The 12,683-nt window shown below is 38.2% G+C and overlaps 1 protein-coding gene across 2 annotated transcripts in view; it reads left to right on the top strand.

Annotated features, from left to right (window-relative positions):
• Tmem65 (transmembrane protein 65) overlaps nucleotides 1–12,683 on the top strand; it is a 46,988-nt gene that overhangs the window by 15,535 nt on the left and 18,770 nt on the right. The window lies entirely within an intron of this gene.

Consider the following 12,683-nt stretch of genomic DNA (forward strand, 5'->3'; position numbering starts at 1 on the left):
GTATAATCTACTGTACCAGTTCTAATGTGTTTCTAAAATTAAAAATTTTAAAACTCATAGGCATAGACAGTGCATGCTGATATCTTTTGAAGAATAGTTTTAATTTTGAATTATTCTGAAGAACTTAGCTCTCACTTTTGGGATGATATATGATAAAAATTATACTTACTATACAGATAGTGGCAAACAGTGTACTGGGAGGTACAGTGCTGCTGAGTGGTAACTAAACTAACAGTAGGGTTTACCTATCAGTGTTCATCTTTTGAAATGTTGGCTTTAGTTATATTTGTAGTGTGTATGTGTATATGTGTTTGAATTCATATATACTATGCTTCTTCATCAGTGTTTAGGTGGCACTAATGCCTGACTAATTCTGACAGTGTTTTATATTCACAGATGATTGGTTTTTGGTTATACAGGGTTTTTTTTCCTAAATTTATTAAGGGACCTAATTAGGAATTAGAACATGGGATTAAGATCTAGTCATGGATCACTGCTTTAGTTACTTAATATCTCTGACTAAATCTTCCCTGTGGATAATTAAGTCACTATGTCAGTGGGCAGGTTTTGAGCATGTAGGCTGGATAATTCTTTGCTGTGAAGAAGTCTGTGCTGCACTATAGTGTGCTTAGAGTCTCTAGTGCTGGTAGCATGAGAAACAACCGTCTATTCCCAAGTTTTTTCTAGGGGGAGGTATCATCCCACTCGGAGAGCTGCTGGCAGATGGCTTCTAAGTATCCTTTGCAGTCTGACATTCTATAAAAAAATTCTCTTTTCTCCTTGAATTTATTTCATTTATTTGTTTACTTTTTAAAATGCCTTATTTTAGAGCTAGGATGTAGCTTAGTGGTGCACCACCTGCCTGACAAGCCAGAGGTCCTGAGTTCAAATGCTGGGTTAAACACACACACACACACATGCACACATGTACTTTATTTTATAGAGCACTTTTAGGGTCATAGAAGATGGAGAGGAAGGTGGAGACACTCATTGCCCCTCACCCACACAGCCCCCTCTGTAAGCAACATCCCTCATCAGGGTGGGACATTTGTTCTGGTGCATCATTATCACTGCAGACCCTCAGCACCATCGTACTGCAGACTGTTGCCATCATTATCACTGCTGTTTACAAAGTGTATTTAAAAATTTGTATGTGATTTTCTGTAAGTATATTACTTACCCACATTTATTTGTTGAGCTTGACACACCTCTTTTTGGCATTTAATTTGATTTATGATCTTATATTGATGCTTACATTCTCAGTAGTAGACTAAAATAAGTTATATTTAGAATTATTCCTATGACAGCATAGCAGAAAATAGACTAGGAGATAAGACTTTTTCAGAATTTTTTTTCAAGTAGGTGTTACATCTTCTAATGTGTGGTCACATTTAATAAGATACTTAGCACTAAAGATGATAAATTACAGTTTCTATTATAATTAAATTACTCTGTATGCCTTAGGGCCTAGTTCTGCTTTCCAGCATTACCATTGTTTTAAACAGATTTTGTAATTTTGTCTTGGTTACTAAAGATGTAGAAACTGTAGACTTCCCAGTTACATTTCTTCAATTGAAGTCTTTTGGTTTTCCATTTAATCGTATATACCATATATCATAGCAAAATATACTGAAATGTGTTTCGAGAAATAATGTGTGATTTCAACTTTTCTTATTTTCTGAATCTTGTTAATTTTATACATTAAATATATAGTATATAATCTTCCTACTGGGAAATATAACAGTGCTTTAGATATGCCAAAGGCATCTAGGATTTTGTTTTCTAATTTTTAGTTCAAAATTCCTTTTACATTAAAAAATTTAGTAACCTCATCTTTTAAATGTATAAACCATGAATGTATAAATGTATATTTACATACAAATTATGTGAATATATATACCTTAATGTGAGATAATTATATTAAATTTCAACTATAGTAATCAGTTTTACCTGACAGCAGAGTCAGAAGACACTTGAGAGACTTCTTGAGGGTAGGTATTTTATTTAAATTCGTGACAGAGCAGGCAGCCAGCTACTCTCTCTAGTTTGTGAATCCTTGAGGGTTTTAGTTTCATTCCCCCAAGTTAATAGGCAATCTCATCATCAAAATTACTGGATTTTGTTATAGAAGATAAATTTGGCAAAAGAAAATTGGAGATAAACTACTTGCTGTCTTTTCCAGTTAACATTACCAGAGTTAGTTGTATCTTATATTTTAGTATTACCAAGTTTATTTTTATGTAGTTTAGTTTGGTGATAACTTTGCTGTATATGCTTCAATAAATTTTATTAGTTTTTTTAAATCATCAAGGCACATGGCCTTTTTCAGTAGATTATTTGGGGAATCTGCTATCAGAAACTTGATACTCAAATCAAGTAAGAATTTTGTATTTTTATAAATGAAATTTTTTCACTGGGGAAAATGTGATTAATGAAAGACACACCAACTTAAGAATCAAGAAATTTAGTTTTTACCCTCAGTTGTACTTGTTATCCCTCAATGATCTTGGATCATTTTCTTGGTCCTTATTGCACTTCTTGGATTCAGTAAACAGTACTGATTTCAAGAGCAGAAGTAGTATTTGGAAATGTGATATACATCACATGTTATAAATAATAGTGGAAGTCAGCTGCAGTATATGTTGTAATTCTATAAAACCAATATAGCTATGCATTATATAAAACTGAGATAAATGTTACCTTAACAATTAAGAGAAAGAATTCCACTGGTCAAAGTTATGACAAAGACCAGAACCACCTGTTGTCTCTTAATGTCTTGGTGACATGATTCTGTGTGTATGTGTGTAATTTGAGAAGTTTTAAGAACAGCTTGGGGTTTGGGGTATTTGAGTGTGGCCTGCTTTCTTCTTTTACATGGCATCCTGGCATCTGGCACTTTTTCCGTGACATTGCTTGACCCTTGCCAGAAAGTAAACACCAAGCCTAGGGTTGTGATGTTAGCTGCTGGCAGGTAGATTCTTGTTACAGACGCAGTTGATCAGTTTCTTGTAGGCAGTTTGTCCAGTGACAAATTAGTTAACATCTGGACATTATTTTTAAACTTTCAGTTCTTTTGGTTGGTCTTCTCGAAGCTGTTACTACGTTTTTGTCTCAAAAATAGTATAGTAATGATTGACATTAAGATTTTGTTTAACTATACTGTCTTTAATATATCTACAGATACATCTACAGATAATTACAGACCTTTAGATCTGTTAGTAGAACAAAAATATATGGTTGTGTCATCTCAGACCGTAAGTGCTCTCTTATTCTCCTTCTCTGAATGCCAATTATAGTGTGTATTTCCCACTAAAATGAGTGGCCAAGTGGAATTTCAAGAGAGTGCAGTAGAAAAGGCCACAATGGCAGCTATGAACTAGGGTCGGCATTATATGGTGAGGCTGCAGGCAGTTCTGTTCTCAGGGTTCAGTTTTAACACTTGTAATGTTTGTGAAAAGTACAATTAAAATAATCCTGTACTTATTCTGAATTTTGATAGAAAAGAATAACTTTTAGTATGCTAAAAGATAGCACGGATAAAATATTTTAATATGTCACATTTCAGTTGTGGAGTTTTCTAAAACATATTATGTTAAAATCTAGTAGGAATTTCCTGAGATTAAAACACATGTGAGCTCTAAAATGGAAATATTTATTCTTATGTGGTTAGAGGTCATATGGTCACTGCAGTCGATAGGCTTAGTTCTAGGATTACTGACCCAAGTATGTGTCATTGGAAAAGCTTCGCCTTGATCTTACCAGCCAGAAAACTATTTTTGGATGTCTTCTAATAGAGTAAAGTGAAAAAATCTGATTAACTTGAATTTGTTTTATTAAATTGTACACCTAGGTAATTTCCTGTTCCACCAGATGCCATATTAAGTTAAAAAAAGTAACTAACTAAACAGTTGGTCAGGAATTTATTTTAAAATAAACCATTAGAATGTGAGCCAGAAACCATTAGTACTATAGCAAAACCTAGGAACTTGTGGCACAGTTGGAGATGGTTCCTTTTCTGTTTTTCTCAGGTGCTTAGTATCATCTTTATGCTGAGTCTGATTCAAAGGTAGCAAATTTAGACCATTTGATGGTCAATCAACAAAGCAAAAACTGTAGAGAGACCATGTTTTCCAGCAGCTAATTCTCCCAGATCTTGTTATCCAGTAAGTAGTTCCTTTAGAAATGGTCCGCCAGTTAAAACCATTCCATGTCCTTCTTGCCTGAAACAAAGATTTGGACAAGATAAGCCAAAAATGGCATCAAAAGTTTGTTTGAAAAGTGAGTGGTGAAGGGGTATGAGAGAAGCCAGCTCTGCAGTGTGCGCCTGTGATGAACAAGAGAAGAAAAGATAAAAGCAAAAATAAAAGTTCACTCTGTGTCTGAGAAACTCCGCCTGGACTATCGTGGGAAGCCAGGATACCCTGCTTCCTGTGGTATCCAGGCTTCTTTTATGCTGTCCATATCTTGTAGGAGCTCTGGAGAAGTTCTGCATACCAGGTCCTGGTGTTGCCCTGGGATTGTGTAATTGACAGGTCTTGATCATTTTCCAAGCCAGCTCTGCCACAAGCTATCTCCTATTTCCCCTGAGAGACATAAATCCCATAAATCTTTATGGGGTGTTGAGGAGGAGGGTGGCTCTGCCCTTTATAACTTCAGCAGGAAGGGCATATAGAGCCCACCTGTTAGGGATTGTGTTCTCCAAGCACCTCAGGTGCTGTGGCTGTCGCTGTGTTGAGGGAAGGAAAACCTGTCAGAAAGTGTGACCTTCAAGCTGCCTGTCTGGGGAGAAATTACCATTAGCCCATATATGGGAGAGCAGGTCAGACTTCCACGGTTCCTGTAGAGAAGAGTGTACATTAGAGGGGTTTGTAAGATAAATTATAGTCATGGCCTTAACAAGGTCTTGTTTACTTAGCAGCAGCAGCACTGCAGCCTTGGGTTTTGAAGACAAATCTCAGTCTTCCAGAGGTCACAGGCATGCTTTTTCTTTTTGGACGATCTTGTTCTTTAGGCAGTTTAGATTGGACTAACTTTAATCTAAAAGGGTGAACCCATTAATCTGTCTTTGACATCTTTACTACAGTGGGTGTCACATGGAACACTGAAAAGGGTCCTTTCTACTTTGGTTTGCTGGTGTTCCAAGTTTTCACAAGCACCTGGTCTCCAGTGCAGACCCTTGGGCCAGGAGCCGGCAGGACTCTGTCTTCATACATTCAGATGGCTTGTTGTGCTTGGCCCTGATTGATGAGATATTCTGAAGATCTTTAGTCTCGGGGTCATCTACCATATCAGAAGATAGAAATGGCCTTCTGTATAGCATCTGAAACTTAGCCCAGTTTGGGCAGGTTGCAAACCCCCCGAGTCCTGTTAGCTGCAATCAGAGCCAGACTCAGACACCTCTTGGCAGAGTTGCCAGAGCTCACTTTAGGGTCTGGTTGGCTTTTTCTATTTTTCCAGAAGATTGAGGTTGCCAGGAGGAATCGAGGTGGTTCTTTATTTCTAAGGCCTTTGCCACTCGCTGAGTTATTTGGGAGGTAAAAGGTCCATTGTCACTCTGAAGGGACTAGAGTAGTCCAGATCTGGGATGATGTTTTTTCAAATCCATTTTATTCAAAGATAAAAAGAAAGAAAATAAAAAAGAAAAAACTACAATAAAATTTCAAAACACATTAATCAGGGGGAGCAATGGTACATACATTGCATACTGTCACAGGATGGTTTTTTTAAAAAAGTACCTTGACTACCCCTGTGATCTTTTCCGAACAGATAGGAAAGGCTTCAATCCAGCCTGCAAAGGTGTCGTGTAGGATCTGCATGTATTTAGTTATTTTACATGGTGGCATATGCCTAAAGTTAATTGCCAGTCCTCCTCAGGGATCCCTTTCCTCTGTACAGGTTCTAATAAAAGATGTGGTTCAGTTTTGCCCAGGTTGTTGTAGGCACAAAGTGGGCAAGCTTTGCAGATCTTTTCGGCGATTGTCACTAGTTCTATGCCTGTGAAAACCTGAGCGATCATTTTCAGTGTAACATCTCTTCCTATGTGGGAGGAATAATGAGGTGTTTTATAGCCTTCCACTGTGTGTTTTTAAATACCTTCCACTGTTTGTTTATAGGCTTCTGTCAGTTTGTTTTCTACATACTATTTAAATATTTGTACTTATAATACAAAATTTTTGGGCTAAGTATATTTATTCATTAAATAGAAAAAAATTAATGTTTCTCCTTTGACCTTTTGATTTTTTTAAGTGGGGTACTGTCACATTTAATAAAGGTTTAAAATGATGATTTAAATGCACAATAATCCCTGGATCACCAATGTAATATTCTTTTTTGAAATTTAGTATTGCTTTTTGTAGGTGGTAACAGTATTTTACAAGCCATAATTGCTTTCTGGTTGCTTTAACTATTGGAAAACTAAGTAGAATACCTCATTCTTTATACATTTCAAGAAATTAGTTTTATTTAATAAAAATTGCTTTAAATATCTTAAATTGTTTTCCTTAATATTTCTGCGTTGCTGCAGTGAAATAAGATGTTATATGCTGTGTCAGCGCAGCTCTGGAACTTCCCAGGGTGAGGACTGTGAAGGGCAATGGAGAGGTGAAGAATTAAAGACCAGACCAGAAAGGTGGGGTCAGGTAGAGTCCTCTCTCTAGATGGGAGAGCAGGAACTGCTCAACAGCTGTAGCGCATTTATTATACTTTTGGCAGGTGAGTGTCACGTGACACCCCTTTGCCTAACAATTCATTGCTTGGATTGTCTCCAGACTTGGCATTCTCTAGACTGAGCAGCTTGTTCAGCTTGCCTCCAGCACTCTGGTCTCTCAGGGGCTTGCCTTTCCCCCACACTTTGATCAGTTTCTAACTTCAGCTACTCCCCACATCTCCCACTTTTTTGCTTTGTAGTTGCAGTCAATGGGTGTTCCAAAGAAGTTGAAGCAGTTGTTTGGAGGACTCTGCAGACAGCTTTCTTCTTTATAGTTACACTTTTTTGCTGGATGTTCAAGACCAAGTCAAAGTGAGACCTGTATTAATTAAAATCAATCTCTTGCTAAATATCAAGGTCAGTTAAGTCTCCTCAGGAATTTCGTTGGAACCATGCACAACACCTCTTATACTTCTGTCATTGTCAGCCATCTGGATGACAACTCACAGCCATTGCTTGACCAAGTTGCTTTCTATGAAGCTTGGGAGATTTTTCTGTCCTGGTGACTCTACATATTGAACACTTTTTTTTGTGGTCCCACAGTCTCCTTGGTCAGAAGACCAGGAGATCACTGAGTATAGGATATTGCAGCAGAGATTCTCCTAAGTCCTTGATCCTCATTGACCTCAGAGGACTGGGGCCAGAGTATTGACTGTCCTCCTAAGTTTTCTTTTTAGTTTTTGGTCTCCAAGCCTCACATCCAGAAGAGAAGGTTAATGAAGGCAGTAAGCTTAATATTATGACATTGTCTGAGTATCAAACACTTTAGAACATAAAATGGAACTGCTGCCTTGATGTCCTAGTATTTAAATCCCTACAGAATATAACAGATAAGTTATATACTTTACACAGAAAATTAGACATTAAAACTATACATAATATTGTAACAAGGCAATCACGATGATATTTTTATAACACAACTGAATTTCCATTTTGACATAAAATACCCTTTTTAGTCAGTTGTCTTTATTTAATATCGGGTTCTGACTTAGATCCCCGATCTCCCAAATGAGTGTACGCTGGAAGTTAAATAAAAAAGAGAAAAATTGTATGATTTTTAGGGCTACAGGAGGGTCAAAACCCTTTAAGCTCGAGACTTCGAGGGTAAAGACAAAAGCTTCTCTGGATCAGTCCACTTATATTAGAACCGAGGGCAATGGCCAGAGAGACTGAGGAAAGGGCAGGCAATGAGTAGGACCTAGGGAGTCACTTCAGAGATGTCTCCAAATAATGAATCAAGTCAGTTAGTAGAACTGTCTTTATCATGAAGACATGGTAGAAGTGAAACTGTAGGAGTAATCTTTGCAGCTGCAGTCTCTACCTTGTTAATTGGGGTTGGAGCCAGAGTGTCCGTGTCCGCAGCTGTGGCCTTATGTTTCCCTTTGAAGTATCTCCTGCCTCACAGGCCACTAGGCCTTAGCCAGGACCAGTGATTCATAGAGCTTCACTTACTATGAATCAGCTCCCGATGTCAGACAAGGGGCCAAGGCCTAGGACAGACTCACAGATAAACACAGAAAGCCAATTAGTAAAGTTTAAATCCTGCTCAGAGCTGCTTCATAGTGATCTCCAACAATCTAATACATAAGAAACTTTTAATTAACTAGTTGGCCTTTAGTGGAATGTACATCTCGTAAGTTTTTGTTAAAGGTGGATGTTTGAATCTGAAAGAAAAGTCATCACCATAAGTAATCTTTATTCCACGCTTTGGAAGACCCACACATCTGAAAACATAAGTGCATTAGATACACTACAAAAATAATAACAATTGTCACAGACATATGGAAACCTTTGTGCCAGAGCATCTTTAAGTCAAGAATCTTTTTGTCTAGAAAACTTAATCTTTTGATGATGACCAGTGTAAACATATCATAATAATATATTTTTAATAACAGCTATTGAAGTATCTCTCAAAGGCTATGGAGATCACTAGGGCCTCCCATTAATGGACAAGAACTTGTTATGTTATGCTAGGCAGCTGCTGTCTTAATCATTAATTGGAGTCCTGTCCAACCCAATCTCTCCCCTCCTAACGAATTTTTAATTCTCCTAATCATTTTTGATGACTTATGAAAACTCAGTCACAACATAACACATTATTGTTTTGAACAAAGAGAGACTCTCCAGACATAATAAACAACAATATCCATTACATTTGCACAGCCAATTTTAGCATCATTTTGACCAGCTGGCAACCCAGGTAGAAGGATGCTTTTTAAATCTATAAACCAAATTAAATTTTGAACAAATGATACAAAAATGCAAAAGAAAAAAAAAGAGAAAAAAAAACGTTAAGCTCAAAATACAACTGTTCAAGTACACAGCTTAACAGACAATAAACATTTACAAAATCAGAGTGCACTCAAATATATTTTTGACCAAATTGAATTATAATTTTTTACAATTTAAAAATTTATAACTGCAAGTAGACTAGTCAGAGATTGTTGTTGGTCAATTAGCAGAGGTCTCTTGCAAGAAAAATTTGGGACAAAATCTTTTATCTATAATTAATATATATTGTTATTTTACTTTGTCTAAAGGATACTAGTAACTTTCATCTCCCTTTCTTTCATGTAACTTTCAGCTCAGTTATCTTTACACTCAGTCACCTACTCAGATTTTTTTATTTCTGCTTTTGGTTACCATCTCCGGGGCATCCTGGGTCAGTTCCTTTAACTGGCCCCAGGTTGAGTCTCGCCCTATCCTTTTCTATCAGTTGTGATGTGATCTCTGAGGCATCACTGTCAGAGGACTAAGCATCTTCTTGAAAGTTGGAATGAACTCTGGGTCCAGGTCCATGATACAGTCAGACAACATGTTCTGGCACCCAAATAGGCCATTGAGTATTCTCTGGAAAAACAAAAGCATCGCCTCTACCCCAAGTGTATAGTAGGCTAGGATCTTTCCTAGCTTCTTTTCCTTTACCTGACTGAATTGTCTTTCTGCTGCTGTAGTTCCATCCGTAGTAGGATTTAAAAAGTTAACAGTGTATACTGCCAAATGAAGTCTTATTATGAGGTGTAAGTTTTGTAAGAAACCCCACCTTTTGTTTTTATAATTGAATTTTGAGTGTATGATGAGCATATTTAACAATTTTTAGACTTTGAGGATTATAAGGAAGACCTATGATGAGGGAAATATGAAAGTTTTACAAAACCTTCGAAAGGCAGCAGTCCTGTAGCTGGGCCATTACCACTCTTAGGTGTAGAAAAGAAACACTTGTACTTGGTATTTGAGGCTTGGGACTTCTGCTTCCAGCTTTTGTGTCTGGCTGCAGCTCCCCCTCTTGCCTCAGGGCTGTGAGTGAGCTACCCTGTAGCTCATTGGCCTGGGGGACTGTTTCCCCTTGGCTTTGCCCTTTGGCACCAGCGCTTTGGTGGCAGTGATTGGGTGGGGGTCGGTGCTTGCCTTGCTGCCAGGGAGGGGCTCATCACTGCCCATCCCCCATGGACGTGGCAGTTGTTGCCTCTGTAGCCATGGCCACCATTTTTTAAAAACAGGAATTTACAGAAGATTTGTAACAGCACAAAATGAAAGGGTTTTGACCCAGACAGGACACTGTAGCCAGTAAAACCAAGGGGCTCCTATCTCCCCCACCCTTAGGAATTTGCCTATGGCGCCAAACAAAGACCAATGGGCTACCTGTGCATCCTTAATGCCCCCTTAGGTTCCACCCCAAACCGAGGCTACTTATGTGCCTCACTCCACGTGTTCCACGGAGAGATCCGCCCTGGGATGGAGATGCCACGCCCCAGGGGGTCGGGGTATCTTTCCCCACATTCTCAAAATAAAGGTCATTTATATTTCATACTTCTTATCTTTCAGCCACCGCTGGTCCCCCACAGTTCTATCACAAAAACCATACAACAGCTATATATACAACTAATAAAATATGTACAGTGTCAGTGTATTGAAAATTGAAAAACTGATATAAGAAAATAAGACCTAAATAAACGCAGAGTTATATTGATCTTGAATTTGAAGCAAGTACTCCTAAAGTAATTTTGAAAAACAACAGAGTTTGAGAATCACACTACCATATATCAAAACTTACTACAAAGCCATAGTGAGACAGTGATATGCTGGAGCCAGCCTATTACCAGCTCACAGAAGCCAAATGTTGAAGTTTTAGAAGTTTTGCAAGTTGGTTGGCATCATATTGGTTATTTGAGATTGTCTATTATGAGAACGTTTGTTAAACAAAAGTCAGCAAACCACAAATCAGTACCGCTATCCCCTGGTCACTAGGAACCTGCCGCACTGAGCAGGGCCGTGCTGTCTCAGGGAAGCTCCCCAAGCCTTAGCCCCTCTACTGTTTGGCAGGGCTGTGGCGGCCTTCCTGGCAGTTTCCTGGAGTAGGTCCTGTCCTTTTCAGTTGTGAATCTACACTGAGTAGCCCACTGATATCCTCAGCTACCCATTGGACAGATAATAGAAGGTTTTGTTAAAGGGACAGATATGGCTGTGCTGCCTTTACAGGTGCAGCAGGGAAATCTTGGGCAAAAATGCCCTTCACCTCCACAGCTGAAACAAATGAGCATGTTCTTCCCTTTCCTCTAGGCCGTGGATGAACGGCCTGAGTAATGGGTGTTGCCAAGGCAGTCCCTGTGCATATAAGGGGCAGTGTCGGCCTAAATTCAAATCTCTGGAGACAGTGTAGCCTACTTTTTGTGGGCTCTTAAAACCTCTTTATACCATTTATTTATGCTTTCAAGTGCCAATTGTTGAGCGACTGACTCACCAGCCTGTGTTACTAATAATTCTCTCACAAGCTTGTAATAAGCATGCCGCATAATCTTCAAAAGGTTCATCAAGACCTTGAAGAAAGCAAATCAGTGGTCTCTCACTCTTTGAAGGAAGTTCCCTCCAACCCTTTTGGCAGCTTGTTTAATTTGCTCTTGTAATTCAAAAGTAAGTTGATTGTGGCAGCAGATACCTGTGATTAGTGTATCTTTTATAATGGCCATGTTGTGAATAGCTTTGCTTAAGGCCTGATTTGTGCACCATTCAAAAAAAATTGTTTTCCACAATAAATAATCCCCTAGACTTAAATATGCTTTAGTTATTTCTTTCCAATCATTTGGGGCCATAATCTGATGTCGTAGGAACTCTACTAAACTCAATGTAAAGGGAGCCATAGGGCCATGATAGCAGTAGTAGCCTTTTTTCATTCTTCTAGGGATTTAAGAGATACAGCTTCATGAAGACATGTAACTTGCCCTGGGTTATGGGGAACTTGAACTTCAATAACAGGGTAGACAGGTTGAAAACACTCCATGGATTCCCCCACCGTCTGGCTTCTTTGGTGCCAATTGCAAAGGAGAGAGAGAAAATGACTCCCTGAGAGGCAGAGGTTCCACCCTGTGATGCAGCAAAATTTCTTGGTGCTGAAGTGTGGGAATTGTTATTTGTGGCTCAGTTACAGTTATCAGGATGGCTCTTATTCTGCCCTCTTTTTCCTGCTTGAGACTTGATTTTAAAATACTGCTCCATGCCAGATCCCTAGGGGTTGCCCCAACAATCTTAGGACCTAACTGGAAATCCACAAAAGTAAAGTAAATACAAGAATCAAGGATACAACAATTATTGCTATGTACGTCTGCAGTTCTTGAGAACCTGTTTGTCCATGTTTTACACCTGATATGGGTCAGTACTGATGATATTAATGGGCTCAATATTGCAGATACTTTAATGTTTGAGAAACTCTCTGACATATAACTAATATATTACTGACAATTGTAGATAGCATGATACTTTCTTGGTTGTTGCAGTGTGTAGAATACTCTCTATTATCCAGTCGTGTATCAAAAATAAAAATATTCAGTATATTATCAAATGAAACTAATTAAACATTGCACAACCCAGTAAATTCATCATTGCAACTATATTGCTTTAAAATATTACTTTGCCTTTTAAAAAATAATGCCTAGTTGTCTTTGAGTATTCTTTGTTCATTGTCAGCATTTGTATATATTTT

Source organism: Cavia porcellus, unplaced genomic scaffold (assembly GCF_034190915.1).
Source record: "Cavia porcellus strain 051 isolate PalLab524CR breed Dunkin Hartley unplaced genomic scaffold, mCavPor4.1 scaffold_19, whole genome shotgun sequence".
Lineage (NCBI taxonomy): Eukaryota > Metazoa > Chordata > Mammalia > Rodentia > Caviidae > Cavia > Cavia porcellus.